This window comes from Equus przewalskii, chromosome 27, assembly GCF_037783145.1.
Source record: "Equus przewalskii isolate Varuska chromosome 27, EquPr2, whole genome shotgun sequence".
NCBI classification, from domain to species: Eukaryota; Metazoa; Chordata; class Mammalia; order Perissodactyla; family Equidae; genus Equus; species Equus przewalskii.
This window is the reverse complement of record NC_091857.1, coordinates 25605412-25621996: the sequence shown is the minus strand read 5'-3', so window position 1 is coordinate 25621996 and position 16585 is coordinate 25605412.

The window sequence follows — 16585 nt, the reverse complement described above, 5'->3', positions numbered from 1 at the left end:
ATGTAGTAGAGGAGATGAATGTACTTGGGGAAGAAAAGTCGGAAACTAATTAGTGAAGAGAAATGTCGTGATTTCTCTAAGTTCGGTCGCCCCCAATCCTTCCCTTGACTATCCCTCAGGCCACCCTCCTCCTCTTCCTCTGGCAGGAGACAACCTGTGGCCTGTAGGGGTGGATCCCAAACTGGGTTCCTTCAGTGAAGTGTACAGAGCTTCCGAATTGGGGGGAGAATCCTGGAAGCTTTTGCCATTGCTGACCTCTCAAAGTCTAAGGCCATAAAAAAGAGCAGGGCCTCTGCTGCACAAAATGTAAGAAGTAGGCGTAGTTTACAGGCCAGACTGTAGTGGAAACAGACAAGAGTAAAAACGTGTATAATCCTTTTATAGAAGTGAATTTAACAAGAATGGAAACAGACCATACAGTCATACTTAGTACATTTTATCCCTAAAATGGGTTTTCAATCTTTCTATTTTCTACCACTTTCCAGACTTTTCTATAGCAAACAAAACGTGAGTCATAATGGACTAATATATAATGTTTCATTTTACAAACGATTTATATAGCATAATGGCTTTCAGACTTTGAGTGATCCCAGTGGGCTGTGTTCTGAAAACACTTCCTCCTTCCTTCTGGTTATTGACTCCGACAAGCCCATTCTGCCCTGCTTCTCAGCCTTCTGTGGGTCTCCTGTCCACACGGTACTCAGACTTTGCCAGAAGAAATAACAGTCCAGGGGTTGCCATATGTCCCAAGTAGGGCCAACTAGAGTAATGTTTTTAAGTTAACCTATCAACATGTGGAGAGAAAACTCTCTCTTTCATTTGGGAGGATGTGAAACTGGGTTGCTCGCAAACATGTTTCCTGCTAGGTGAGAAGATGCAAGATGCCAAGCAAAGACAGAGCTGGGAGATGGATGCTGAAAGCCCTTTGGTTCCTGATTCCTGTAGTTTTTCCTTCCATCTTATGAGCTATACCAGTGGCATTCCAGCTACATGAGCTATGAATTCCTTTTAAACTTGTGATAATTTGCATAGGACTTTCATTACCTCCGATGAAGAGGCCTAATATAATGTGGGGTGATACATGTAAGAAAATGTTGAGCTCGGTGCACCTCACCACATCTGTGTATGGGAGTGAGGGGCGGGGAGGTAGGGAATAACCTCAGAGCACGTCCCAACACTGACTTAAGTAGCATGCATTTGGGCATGTGTACTTCATTTAGGCTTGAGCCCCTCTGAAAATAGGACCTGAGACACATTTATCTTTACACCACATGGCCTATCACCATGGGCACAGGATGAACGCTCAGTTAATGCTTAATGGGCAAAATGAATCGAGGAATGAAAAAAGAGATACCCCTTAAACTAACGTCTGGTTTGATAACATTGGCTTTGTCGAAAGTGTAGATTTGAGGTCCATTTTGCAGCAAAGCTCACTATCTCTTCTGTTAAAATCCAGAAATCAATCTTTTGTGGAGGTGGGTGGGAGACTGAAAATTTACTTGTGACTTTATTCAGTCCAGCAACCTCCAAGTGAAGAACATGGCTTTAGAGGCAGTCAAGTGATTTTTATTTCGAAAATGAGTCTTAATTTTACCTAACATGGTCTTTAGGAGGATTAAGGGAAAAATCTATCGATCAATATTGCCTGGCACAGAGTCAGTACTCAATAAATTTAAGCTATAACTTGAAAAACAAACCTACAATAAAAAGCAAACAACACACAAAGGTCATGGAGTTCACTCCATCGACAAGTTGCTTATCAATCATCAAAGTTTATAAATGTCCAGATCTTATCCCCTTAAAATATGAGATCGCACCCAAGGAAGAATGGGCCCTACTGGACACTTCTCCATCTCCTCTTCTTGTTTCGGTTTGTGTACAGCTTTGTCTCTGTTTCCAAACTCCAGAGTTTGAAATGGAGATGGGTGAGGCAAGGTCACTGGCTGTGCTGGGGACACAATGACTGCCATATTGTTATAGCCCCCTGCTTTCCTCCATACAGGGGAGGGCTCTGGTCCTGACAGTTTCTGTGAGCTGGGAGCAACCAAACTTCTTTAGAATTGAGCCAACAATTCTAATTTACTTCTCTTTCTCCTCCTCCTATGACTTCTATGACAGGCAGGCGCTGAGCTCTCTTGCTCTCTGACTTCTGGTTGAGTGCAGCCAACCAGCCAAGGGGAGTCTCCAATGAGAGATCTGAAGATGGAAGAAGAGAAAGGATGGGATGCTGAGTCCTCTGGCTTTCTCCCTGCTGGGCTGCAGGATAGGATTTATTTCTCACTTTTACTGCAGGCCACCAGTCTCTAGGCAAGCAGCCTCTCCTACACCTACTGCTAAAAGCCACAAATTACCAGGTTCTGGAAATTGCTTTCTTACAACCCACTTCAGCTCTAGCTCCTCATTTTTTTGGCTCGGGTTGTTTCAAAGCTCCTTTTTGGTTTCTGTTAACCCTGCCCACTGTTTGTAAATAGTCCCTTCATTTAACTTTTCTCAGTTACTCCATTGCAGTGTAGCATCCTCATTGATACAGAGCCTTTTAACTGCCAACACATTTTGCTTAGGTAAATGATATCATTTAATCTTCACATCAATATCTTTTAGTGGTACATGTTATCTAGATAAAGAAACTTGAACTCAGAGAGTTGTATTAACTTTGCAAAGGCATCTATCTAAGAGATGGAAGAGCCTGAATTTAAATTCAAGTCTTCAGCATCCTAATGCAGGCCTGTAACCACTACCCCATGGTGTCTTCTCCTCAGCAGATGCAAATGCTTCCACCAGTTGAAAATTCAGAGGATATATGTGCTTCTGTCCAGTGTATCTGAGAGAAGACCTTATTTGGCATAACAACTTTGTCTATTGATAAAAGTCTTAAAAACTGTGTACAGTTCAAGTTTCTGAATGCGCATACTCAGCATTACCTAAGTGCTCACTTTATTATGTCTTAAACTTGATTACTAGAGTTTTAATCCCGTTTTTACCCATACTGGAATAATTGTTAGAAGAAATTTAATTGACCCACACTGAAGTATATTTACCCGCAAATCTTTACAAGCATGCATTTTTTCTGTAAATGTATTCCATACTGTCTTTATTTCTAAAAACTTGAATCAACCTTGACCCGAAATTATTATTTTACTTGCATGTCTGAATACCTAAATGCCCACAAACTTATAACAACATTTGTCAGTCTCAATTCTAAATTTGACAAAAATTTATTATTTTTCCAGTCCTCTATTTTCTCAAAAGACTTCAGTCCAACTGGCACTGGTCAAGAATGAAATTTACATAATTAGTCCCTTTGGCTTTTGTCTGATAAAGCCAAACATTCTAACTTTGGTGATTTTCCCTCAAATACCATTATTTTATTTCACATAACAGATACTTGAACTTATCCCCATAATTTTCTTTACTTTCATTCTAAAGTTTTCTTAGGTTAATCAATCATTGCTTCCTCTCATTTCTTTGTGGTCTTGAACTGTCTGGCCCATCAATGAGCATTTCCTTCACTAGAGTCTCTCACAACAATAATCAAAGCATAATTCTCCACATCCTCTGCCATGAGCTGTACTGCTGCTAAATTCCTGAAAGGATAAATTCAACCTGTATTAGATTATCTGCCACCTAAGTGATTATTTAAATTCAGGAAGATCCTGGTGATATCCCCAGTCTTTTTCTTTTTTTGCTGAGGAAGGCTGGCCCTGACCTAACACCTGTTGCCAATCTTCCTCTTTTTGCTTGAGGAAGATTGTCCCCAAGCCAACATCTGTAGCAATCCTCCTCTATTTTGTATGTAGGACACCACCACTGCATGGTTTGATGAGTGGTGCCTAGGTCCACACCCAGGATTTAAATGTGCAAACCCTGGGACACTGAAGTGGAGTGCACGAGCTCAAACACCACGCCACCAGGCCAGCATGATATTATCAGTCTTTGAACACCCCAAAACAAAGTTAATTTCTATTCTCTGGTTACTAACAAAGCAATGTGCAATTTCCAAATCAACTGAGGAAGTCCAATGAGAAAGGCTTGCTCTTCATCAGAGGGGAAAATTATTTTAGATTTTTGTTGAGAAGCTGGAGGACAGCATGCACTGCCACCACAGGACAGGGTGATGGAGAGGAGAGAATAATTGATATGGACACCAAAGCCCAGGTTAGGCCCTGGAACCATCTCATACTTCTGAAGTTGACTGTTTAAGTCTCTGCTCTTGTTTCTCATCTGAATGATACAGATAATAATGAGGGGAGGTGCCTTGCCTTCTCCAGTTCTTGGTAGAAGGACAGAATGGACAGGCATGCAAAAAGTTTTTAAACAGGTAAACCCTATGCAAACTCCTTAGATCTTGGGACCAACCCTTACGGACCAATCTTTTTTAGCTATCTGACTGACCACATCGACTTTTGTGATGACAAGATTAGTTTTCCTGAACTAATCTTTCTGTCCAACACTATTGTATATCTTTCTATTTTTATTACTGGAGAATTGCCATGCAGGTCCCTGCTTCTTCACATACATTTTCATTTATCTCTATTGCTCTCCTCTAGCCTTTAGCTAAGAATCTTTTTAAAAAATCTTTATTTTTAACTATGAAATTAATGGACATGCACTATAAAAGATCAGAAAATGCAGAAAGCATGGATTAGCACTGTCTAAAAAAATAAAATATGAACCACAAAATGAGAGGATTATATGTAATTTTTAATTTTCTAGTAGTCACATTTATAATAAAGCAAAAAGAAACTGGTAAAATTAATTGTAATAATGTATTTTATTTAGTCCAATACATCAACACAAGATAATTTCAGCATGTAGCCAATATAAAAATTATCAATGAGATATTTTAAATTCTTTTTTTATACCAAGTCTTTGAAATCTGGAGTGCATTGTAGCACATCTCTCATCTCATTGGGACCAGCGATATTTCAAGTATTTACTAGGCATATGTGGCTAGTGGCTACCACATTGAATGGCCCATGTATAGACAAAGGGTATTAAAAGTTATTTCTTCCACCAGTAAAAAAAAAAAAAAGCAATCAGAAACCACTATGAAGATAGGGGTTACATTTTTCAAGGCATTTCTATGTGAATATATAAATTTTTTTAAACAAAAATGAGCTCATATTATAAAACAGGTTTTGAGCTTGCATTTTCCTTCTCCTCTTATCAGTATGTCATGGGCATCTTAGTTCTGTTCCATTGCCCAACTGATGAAACACTTTTTCAGCTATGTTTTTCTAGCAGGACTCATGGGTAGTACAGGCATACCTCATTTATTGTGCTTCACTGATACTGCGTTTTTTACAGGAGCCTCCACCAGCAAAATGATTATGAGTCACTGAGGGCTCAGATGACGGGTAGCATTTTTTAGCAATAAAGTATTTTTAATAGTTTTGTTAGACAAAACACTATTGCGTATTAATACAGCGTAGTGTAAACATAAGTTTTATATGCACCGGGAAACCGAAAGATTTGTGTGACTCACTGTGTTGCCATGTTCGCTGTATTGTGGTGGTCTGGAACCAAACCCACAGCATCTCTGAGGTGTGCCTGTGTTACCCTTGCATGTATGAGAATACCTTTTAGTTGCTTTTTCAGTTAAATCCTAGTTTGGTTGGGCACAGAATTATGGGGTCACAGAGCTTTCTCCTCTGAACTTTGTACAAATTTTGCTCCAATATCTTCTGAAACTTGATATTTCCAGGAAAGGAATATGTTCATCTGGTTTTTTTTCCTTTCCATTTCTTTCCCTTTGAGTTCTTGAAGTTTAGAGAAACTTCAAACAAATTTCCACGGTAGCTATGTTTCTGCTTTCAGTAAACAATGTGAGTATTTAATCTTTCTTCAGCTCAGACAAATTTTAAAGTATTGTTTCTTTTTATTATTGTTTCTCCTTTGTCCATTACATCTTCTTCTGAAACTTCTAATATATGGTTCTGAGAGTCCTGCTATTTTCTAGATTGTTTTTCTTTTCATTCATTATTCTCATCCCCTTGTCCTTTATCTCTGAATTCTTAGTTCTAGAAGAATTTCTTGAAACAGCTTTCAATACCACTGAGTATGTAGCATACAACTTTCTGGTTCCTCCCTAGCACTTGAAAACTTAATGAGCTTGCTTTAATTCTAAAGCAATCTTTTACGCTCTCAGATTACTAGTACATGTTAGCTACCACATAATGGCACATGAAAATGCTAAACTGAGATTAAATTTATTTTTCTGTTTAATGGAATAAGTAAGCATGATATAACCTAACTTCCTAACTTTTTGTGGTTCAGTTACATAATTATCTAACACTTAACAGGGATACACAGTTTATATTTGGAAGAAAGCTAGCTTTGTACCAGCAGATTAATTTCAGAAAAATATATCATCTCTGCTAGCATTTATCTTTCCTTCTTGTGTCAGAGATGATAATTGTATACAATATTTATATTCCTCTTCTTCCTTAGTACCAGAACCCTTATATTATTCCACTCAATGTACTCATTTCTCAGCGTTCCTTGCTATGTGAGGCTGTGTCACTAAGTCCTGGTAAATGAAATGTAAGCGAAAATTGAATCCAAGAAATCAGAGTGGCCTGGCCTGTCTGGAGTGGTTAGAAGTCATGACACACTCAACCTTTCTCCTAAAGACTTTGAACTACATAAGAATAAAGACACATCTTATGATGATGTTCAGTAAGTGTTTGCTCACTTTCTGGCTGATCAGTTAATGTGGGTGTGGCAAGAAGAGGGGGGAAAGGGAAGAATTAATTAGATACAATTTATTTACTATCTGAAAGCTCAATAGGGAATAAATGGAACATTGATGAATTTAAGCAAGTCTGGACCTGTTGGGAGACAATTTTCCATGGGTCTCACATTTCTGTATGTCTTGTAAACAAAGACACTGACAGCTATCACCCCGGATGCTCTTTTGAAAGATTTTTGTAGAGCAACCAGCCTTGGGAGATTGAGATAGTTTCTCTCCGTGGAGCAGAAGGTAGGTTGGCTTACTGTCTAATCTAATAAAGACAATGTTTCCCTGTGGGGCAAAGGTTGATCAGTTGGCCAACAGCTCATTATTAAAAAATGGAGTTTCATAAGCAAGGAGCTGCTCCTGTATGATGCAAACCTACTGTGTGTGCAGCATCCACATGGAAAAGCATGAAGCTCATGCTGCTTTCTGTGCTTTGAGTAATACAGTTTTTTCTTTTTCATCTAGGAGTCTGGTGTCTTTTGGCCATCTCCATGAAACTGTGGTAGGCTGACCTGTTCGCTTGCAAGTTGGGTAAAATCTCATACCGCTCATTTTGACAAGGCTCTCCCAGTCTCACTAGGGAGCCAGAGAAAGTGATGAACAGGGTCAGTCATGGGCTCTGTTCACATTCTTCTTTTTTGAAGATTCCTGGGCTTTGGTTCTCTCACCTGTGCAATGGCCGTGCTGATAACCAGGCCAGGTGATAGGGATCCTCTAAGAGTCCATGAATATATGCATTAGCTAATCTGTGTTCTTAGAAAGGGCAAAGTTGAAATAATGTAATCCAACATGTCAAAGTATGTTATCACTATTTAAAAATTATCATTGAAATGTGAAAATATTGTGGCATGCAATTTTTTTCTCCAGGGCAATTCTCTAGGTGATACAGTGATATGGAAGCACTCAAAAATACCATGGATAGGAGAAGGTGAGTTTGGCATATTTTTATTAAAACTACTCTAACATTTATTTAAACATTTTTAAGAAGCCCAAACATTGGAGTTTGGAAGCTGTGGCCTTGTATATGTTGTTCTTTCCTGGAAGTTAAATAACTCACAAAGACTCTATAGCAGATGTTTTAAAAGAATAGCTTGCTGATCGTTTGTCCTAAATTTCCTGGCATTGAGAATGATGATATGGTTTCATCCTGCTGTGACTGCATTGAGAGGACACACGAAGCACAATTTACGTCAGGGGAAGGATTTTTGAGGGCAACGACGACTCTTGTTTAACCTGCTTTTCTGGTGACTGTTATGATTTCCCACAACTGGGTCTTTTACTGGGAATAGGAAAACACTCAGCCCCAAGGCAGGTAGCTTTCTTGACTTCATGAACTCCAATTAGTCTCTCTTTATTACTCTTCTGCATTTGGTAGTACTAGAAAGGGCTGGTTCTGTTCTCTGGCTTATTCTTGCTACATTTGCATTTTTTCCTTAGCAAGTTGGAATTATTGTTAAAAAATTGTCAAAAAACACTTTTATTATTATTATTCTGTACTATATTCCTTTTCTATTGCAGCATAACAAATTATCACAAGTTTAGCGGCTTACAACACCACAGATTTATTTTCTCACAGTTTCTGCTGGTCAGAAGTCTGGGCATGGCATGAATGGATTCTCTGCTGAGGGCTACCATCAAGATGTTGGCTGAGGCTGGGGTCCTCATCAAGCTCACTGGTTGTTGGCAGAATTCATTTTCTTGTGGTTGTAGCATTGAGTTCCTCATTTCCCTTCTAGATGTTGGTCAGAAACTACCGTCAACGTTGTCTGAAGTTGCTTGACAGATGGCCCCTCCATTTCAAGCCAGCAACAGTGCATCAAATCTTTCCCACGCTTCGAATCTCTGACTTTCCCTTCTGCAATAAGTGGAAGAAAACTCTCAGCTTTTAAAGAGATTGTGTGAATAAGTCAGCCCACCTAGATAATCTTCAAATTTAGGGCTTAATAATTTGTGTCCTCAGTTACACCTGCAAGATGCCATCTCAGCGGCATGTAGATTAGAGTTTGACTGAATAACTGGGAGACTGTGTGTACACCAGGGACCTGAAACTTCAGGGGACCATGTTAGGGTTCTGCCTACCACATGTACTTTACATAAGCATGCACATGTGTAGTTATATAATAAGTGCTATTTAGAGAGAATAAAGAAATTGAGAGACTGTGAAGATTGTTATAGAGTTAAAGTAGGAAAACAAAAAAGAATTTTCTTCTTTAGTACTGGGTTTGGTTAGCGTGGGGAAACTTTCAGTGGTAAACTCCTTAGAAATATACCTGACTTGGAGGAGAATGGTTCCCTCTAAGAACATTGAGCTAAGTGAGAAAGCTCCATATGTAACTCTGATTATAGACATTTTGTGGTTCAGTGTAACTGAGACTCCCAACCATTTCTCCAGTCTTGACAGGGTTCTTCTCAATGCTTGAAACAGTGCAGGCAACTGTTCAAGGAAAGAGAGATTTTCTGTCCCAAACGCTTTGGCTGTTGTTAATGATTTCTACAAATGGCATATTTTTCTGCTTCAGTGCACATATTATGAATATGTGAATGAAGAAAATGAAGCTGTAGACATTTAGTCTTGGTGGGGAGGTCTGGGGACCACCAGCTCAAGGTCCTTGCATGTCCTGTTTATTTAGCTCTTTTGTCACTTGGTTTGAGATCGCTATCCCATTCTCATCCTGAGGTGTTTTCTTAAACATGGTTTCTAAGAGATGCCTTCTCCCAGCCCCCTATTTCATCATCGTTAATGATACTGCTATCTGTGTTCACTTGCTCTGTCGCCTTTTCCCCTCTGAAATGTAGGCTTCCTGAGAGCAGGGTTTTGTCTGTCTTATCCTCTGCTATATCCCAGTTCATTCTCCCACCCCTCTACCACACACTTGGCCTTATCAGGAACCATCATTTAATTAATTAATTTATTTTTATTGTGGTAACATTGGTTTATAACATCATATAAATTGCAGGTGGATATCATTATATTTCAATTTCTAGATTACATCATGTTCACCACCCAAAGACTAATTACAATCCATCACCCCATACATGTGCCACGCACCCTTTCTTCCTCCTCCCTCCCCTCTTCCCCTCTGGTAACCACCAATCCAATCCCTGTCTCTACGTGTTTGTTTGTCGTTGTTTTTAATCTTCTACTTAGGAATGAGATCATACAGTATTTGACTTTCTCCCTCTGTCTTATTTTGCTTAGTGTAATACCCTCAAGGTCCATCCATGTGGTCACAACTGGCCGATTTCATCATTTCCTGTGGCTGAGTACTATTTCATTGAGTATGTATACCACATCTTCTTTATCCATTTGCCCCTTGATGGGCACCCAAGCTGCTTCAGAGTCTTGGCTAGTGTCAATAATGCTGCAGTGAACATAAAGATGTACAAATCTTTACACATTCGTGTTTTCACGTTCTTTGGATAAATACTCAGCAGTGGAATAGCTGGATCGTATGGTAGTTCTATTCTTAATTTTTTGAGGAATCTCCATACTGTTTTCCATAGTGGCTGCACCAGTTTGCACACCCATGAGCAGTGTAGGAGAGAGAAATCATCATTTTAGAGACTCGCCAAGGAAGATGTTTTCAGAACTGCTTTCCCCAACAGCATCTCCATCAGGCTGCTTGAAGACGCACACGTGCACCGTTTCTACTTCTCCTCCCAGCCCATCTAACCTCCTGAGGAGGGAGGCCCAGCTGCAGCAGGGACGCTGCCCCTCTTCAAACTCTCAGTGATGATTTCTTGCAACGGCATCTTTCCAGCTCCTTGTTATAATGGACTCTTCTTTCACCTGCCCCATGCAAGGTCCAGATGATGGGAAGTTATTGCTTTCCAAGCTGTGCTTGCCACGCTTTCCCAACCATAGTGAACTATTGCAGCTCCTCACATACACTTTGCTTCTTGCTTTTGTCCATGCTGCCACTGCATGCGATGACCACTCTCTCTCCCACATGCCTAACCAACTCCCATTATTCTTCTACTTATCCCTCAAAATTAAAATTCGGTGTTACCTTCTCTCTCTCAGCTCCTCTACTTAAGTGGGTTAGGTACCCTTTTCTATGCTTTTGTAGTCACCTGGACATATATTTCTTTTATAACACATTTTGCACTTAACGATGCCTGTTGTTTTGCTGTTCTGCTTTTCCCAAAGAGAATAGAACTTGAGGTTAGGAATTTCTGTTGTTCATCACCAGGTTCCCTAGCTCCATGGATAGTGCCATCTCCTGAATGAATGTGTGAGTGAACGAATAGATGAACACTGAGAAAGCATGTACAGAGCGACTGCTGAAAGTGAGGTTCAATGGCTCAGGATGTTATGAATACTCCCTTATATTATTCAAGTAACAAAAAGGATCATGTAGTCCAGACATTCACATAAAATACAGTGAAACATAATTGCATTCCCAAGGGCATACAGTCATTGAACGTTTCAGATTCCTTGGATTTCTATTTGTTTATCCAAATGTATATTCCTTTTTCTTTAATTGTGAAGATGGAACAACGTGTACTTTTTTTTCATTTTACAAAGGAGACGAACTATTTACATGGAGAGTCCCTTTGACCTTGAAGATGACGTGGAATGGAGAGCATGTAGATTGTCCCAGATTCCACAGATGTGTGCCACATGAGCCTCAAGCGACGCGGTTGTGAAATGCAGGTTGACAAGCCTGTATCCACAGTGCATTAGTCCTGAGAAATATAAACATCTTTTATTAAGTTAAGTAGCTTTTCATTTTGGCTTTGGAGATAGACAAATTTCCCTACATATTTCATGAACAAAAAGAGGTGGAAAAGTTAGGATAAATTACTAGGCTGCATCTCCACAGCACAAAAGACATTGGGAATTTGTTGACTATCTACTCCTTTCGTGAATTCAGACAACTAGCATCTATTTCTCTGAACTGAATTAATAAGCCGCTGGTCTACATTGATCAAATTAACTGAAAAATTACGAAATCCCCATTTCAATTTGTTTTGCATAAGAATGGCAATAGAAAGCAACTTAAAACAAATCTTCACATAATGAACAAAGTAGGACTTCATCAAATATTTATGAAATTTTGGCAGAGTAAGTACCTTAATCCTTCAGGCTGCTATAGCAAAATGCCATAGGCTGGGTGGCTTATAAATAACAGACATTTATTTCTCACAGTTCTGGAGGCTGGAAGTCCGAGATCAGGGTGCCAGCATGGTTGGGTTAGGACTGTCTTCTCGGTTCCAGACTTCTGGCTGTATCCTTACACTGTGGGAAGGGGCTAGTGAGCTCTGTGTGATTTCTTTCATAAGTGTACTAATCCTATTCATGAGGGATCCATCCTCATGACCCACTCACCTACCAAAGGCCCTACCTATTAATACTATCACTTTTGAGGGTTAGGATTTCAACCTATGAATTTTGAGGGGATACAAACATTCAGAACATAGCAGCAAGCAACCAATTTTAAAATTAAGAAATCTTGTAAATCAATCCTCCTTCCATCTTTTAATAGACATCAGAGAACTACATTAAAATGTGTGACTGATTTTTTAAAAAAATTTAATTTTATGATCATCTGAGTTCCTTATTTATCTCCATGTTTTTACTCTTTGGCTGAATTTTTTTTTTCTTTTTTGGTGAGAAAGATTGGCCCTGAGCTAACAGTTGTGTCTGTCTTCCTCTATTTTGTATGTGGGATGCTGCGACAGCATGGCTTGATGAGCAGTGCATAAGTTCATGCCCAGGATCTGAACCTGCGAACCCCAGGCTGTCAAAGCCGAGCCTGCGAACTTAACCACTAGACCACAGGGCCAGCCCATGATGTTCTGATTTTGATAATAGCAGTTTTTAATGAAAAGATACATATTTCTATGATGAGTCATATAAAGAAAGAAACAGAGATTGGTTGAGTTTCCCTCCAGTATTTCTTCCTACGAAAAAAAAGACCATGTAAAGGCTGTAATCAAAGAAGGCTTTTTATACAGATAGAATCCTTTTGGCTAATGTGTACAGGTTTGGAAAGTCATAAATATTTTGATGAATTTGAGGCTTCTTGGGAGTCTCAGACTCTTCTTTAGGCAGTTTAAAATTAAATCTTAGTTTGGGCTTAAAAAGGCCCAAAAAATAGAATCCTTTCAACCTGCCTAAGTCCTGAACCAACTGAGAAGACGAAAGATTCAAAAGATGTAGACTAAATTATCCCTCCATTTTTCAAAACTACTAAATCTATTTTTGGAGAGTGTGATTGCCAATCACAGCAGGACTGGAAAATGCCAAGCTTCCTCAGTAGAGACAAGATCCTTTAAAACATAGAGCAAATAGGTGCAGATGCAAATGCCTGCTTCTTGCAGCCCTCACACCTCCCAGAGGGAGAGACCAGGAAGAGGCTGGGAAACGCTTATCGAGTTTTGCCTTCCAAAGTCAATACTCGCATTAAGCCTGCTGCTCCTTGAGGAGTGAATGAGGACACAGCATCTGCACAGAGACGCCTGGCTGCTGTGCACATGAATGATGCTCCCACAGCATGGAAGAAGTGGAGAAGTAGTCATCCACTCTTCAGTGTTATTTTAGTTAAATTTACTCACAAATCATATCATGGTACATAAAATAAAATTAGTTGTTTTAACACTTTGTTTCAAAATAGTAAGTTTTTGACCCTATTGAATTTCTCTGTCTTCTGCTTGCAATGAACTGATGAATTAATTTTGAAAAGTATTTCCCGAATCTTCTTTTGCAAACATACTCAACTGAAACAGACTAAACACATTTCCCCATGTCTCTACCCTAAAAACTATGCCTGAAGGAGGCAGTATCATTATCAAAATTATTATCCATAACTGAGGATACATATTTAAGAAAACTAAGATCATGTTTTTTTTTTTTAATTAAGATTATGATAGATTACAACCTTGTGAGATTTCAGTTGTACATTATTGTTAGTCATGTTGTGGGTACACCACTTCACCCTTTGTGCCCTCCCCCCACCCCCACCCCCTTTTCCCTGGTAACTACCAATCAGTTCTCCTTGTCTATATGTTAACTTCCACCTATGAGTGGAGTCATATAGAGTTCATCTTTCTCTGTCTGGCTTATTTCACTTAACATAATACCCTCAAGGTCCATCCATGTTGATGCGAATGGAACACTTTTGTCCTTTTTATGGCTGAGTAGTATTCCATTGTGTATATATACCATATCTTCTTTATCCAATCATCAGTTTCTGGGCATTTAGGTTGGTTCCACATCTTGGCTATTGTAAATAATGCTGCGATGAACACAGGGGTGCAAGGGACTCTTGAGATTGCTGATTTCAGGTTCTTAGGATAGATACCCAGTAGTGGGATGGCTGGGTCATAAGGTATTTCTATTTTTAACTTTTTGAGAAATCTCCGTACTGTTTTCCGTAGTCGCTGCACTAGTTTGCATTCCCACCACCAGTGTATGAGGGTTCCTTTTTCTCCACAACCTCTCCAACATTTGTCACTCTTGGTTTTGGATATTTTTGCCAATCTAACAGGTGTAAGGTGATATCTTAGTGTAGTTTTGATTTGCATTTCCCTGATGATTAGCGATGATGAACATCTTTTCATGTGTCTATTGGCCATACTTATATCTTTGGAGAAATGTCTGTTCATGTCCTCTGCCCATTTTTTGATCGGGTTGTTTGGTTTTTTGTTGTTAAGCCGTGTGAGTTCTTTGTATATTATGGAGATTAACCCTTTGTTGGATAAGTGGCTTGTAAATATTTTTTTCCAATTAGTGGGCTGTTTTTTTGTTTCAATCCTGTTTTCCCTTGCCTTGAAGAAGCTCTTTAGTCTGATGAAGTCCCATTTGTTTATTCTTTCTATTGTTTCCCTCAACTGAGGAGTTATAGTCTCCAAAAAGATTCTTTTGAAGCTGATGTCAAAGAGCGTACAGTCTATATTCTCTTCTAGAAGACTTATTGTCTCAGGCCTAATCTTTAGGTTTTTGAACCATTTTGAGTTTATTTTGGTGTGTGGTGAAAAAGAATGGTCAATTTTCAATCTTTTGCATGTGGCTGTCCAGTTTTCCCAGCACCATTTGTTAAAGAGACTTTCTTTTCTCCAATGTAGGCCTTCCACTCCTTTGTCGAAGATTAGCCATCCATAGATGTGTGGTTTTATCTCTGGGCTTTCAATTCTGTTCCATTGATCTGTGGACCTGTTTTTGTACCAGTACCATGCTGTTTTGATCACTGTAGCTTTGTAGTATGTTTTGAAATCGGGGATTGTGATTCCGCCGGCTTTGTTTTTCTTGCTCAGGATTGCTTTAGCAATTCACGGTCTTTTGTTGCCCCATATGAATTTTAGGATTCTTTGTTCAATTTCTGTAAAGAATGTCCTTGGGATTCTGATTGGGATAGCATTGAATCTGTAGATTGCTTTAGGTAGTATGGACATTTTAACTATGTTTATTCTTCCAATCCACCTGCATGGAATGTCTTTCCATCTCTTTATGTCGTCGTCAATTTCTTTCAAGAAAGTCTTGTAGTTTTCATTGTATAAATCTTTCACTTCCTTGGTTAAATTTATCCCAAGGTATTTTATTCTTTTCGTTGCAGTTGTGAATGGGATTGAGTTCTTGAGTTCTTTTTCTGTTAGTTCGTTGTTAGTGTATAGAAATGCTACTGATTTATGTATGTTGATTTTGTACCCTGCTACTTAGATGTAGTTGTTGATTGTTTCTAGTAGTTTGTAGTTGTTGATTGTTTCTAGTAGTTTTTCTATGGATTCTTTGGGGTTTTCTATATATAAGATCATGTCGTCTGCAAACAGCGAGAGTTTTACTTCTTCATTACCTATTTGGATTCCTTTTATTTCTTTTTCCTGCCGAATTGCTCTGGCCAACACCTCCAGTACTATGTTGAATAGGAGTGGTGAAAGTGGGCACCCTTGTCTTGTTCCTGTCCTTAGAGGGATGGCTTTCAGTTTTTGTCCATTGAGTATGATGTTGGCTGTGGGTTTGTCATATATGGCCTTTATTATGTTGAGGTACTTTCCTTCTATACCCATTTTATTGAGGGTTTTTTTTTTATCATAAATGGATGTTGGATCTTATCGAATGCTTTCTCTGCATCTATTGAGATGATCATGTGGTTTTTGTTTCTCATTTTGTTAATGTAGTGTATCATGTTGATTGACTTGCAGATGTTGAACCATCCCTGTGTCCCTGGTATAAATCCCACTTGATCATGGTGTATAATCTTTTTGATGTATTGCTGTATTCAGTTTGCCAGAATTTTGTTGAGGATTTTTGCATTTATGTTTATCAGTGATATCGGCCTGTAGTTCTCCTTCTTTGTGTTGTCCTTGTCAGGTTTGGGGATCAGAGTGATGTTGGCTTCATAGAATGTGTTAGGGAGTACTCCATCTTCCTCAATTTTCTGGAATAGTTTGAGAAGGATAGGTATTAAATCTTCTTTGAATGTCTGGTAGAATTCTCCAGAGAAGCCGTCTGGTCCTGGACTCTTATTTTTGGGGAGGTTTTTGATTACTGTTTCTATTTCTTTACTTGTGATTGGCCTATTCAGATTCTCCATTTCTTCCTGATTCAGTTTGGGGAGGTTGTAGGAGTCTAGGAATTTGTCCATTTCTTCTAGGTTGTTCAATTTGTCGGCATATAGTTTTTCATAGTATTCTCTTATGATCCCTTGTATTTCATTGGTATCTGTTGTGATTTCTCCTCTCTCATTCCTAATTGTATTTATTTGAGATTTCTCTCTTCTTTTCTTGGTGAGTCTGGCTAAGGGTTTGTCAATTTTGTTAATTTTTTTGAAGAACCAACTCTTTGTTTCATTGATCCTTTCTACTGTCTTTTTTGTTTCAATATTGTTTATTTCTGCTCTTATT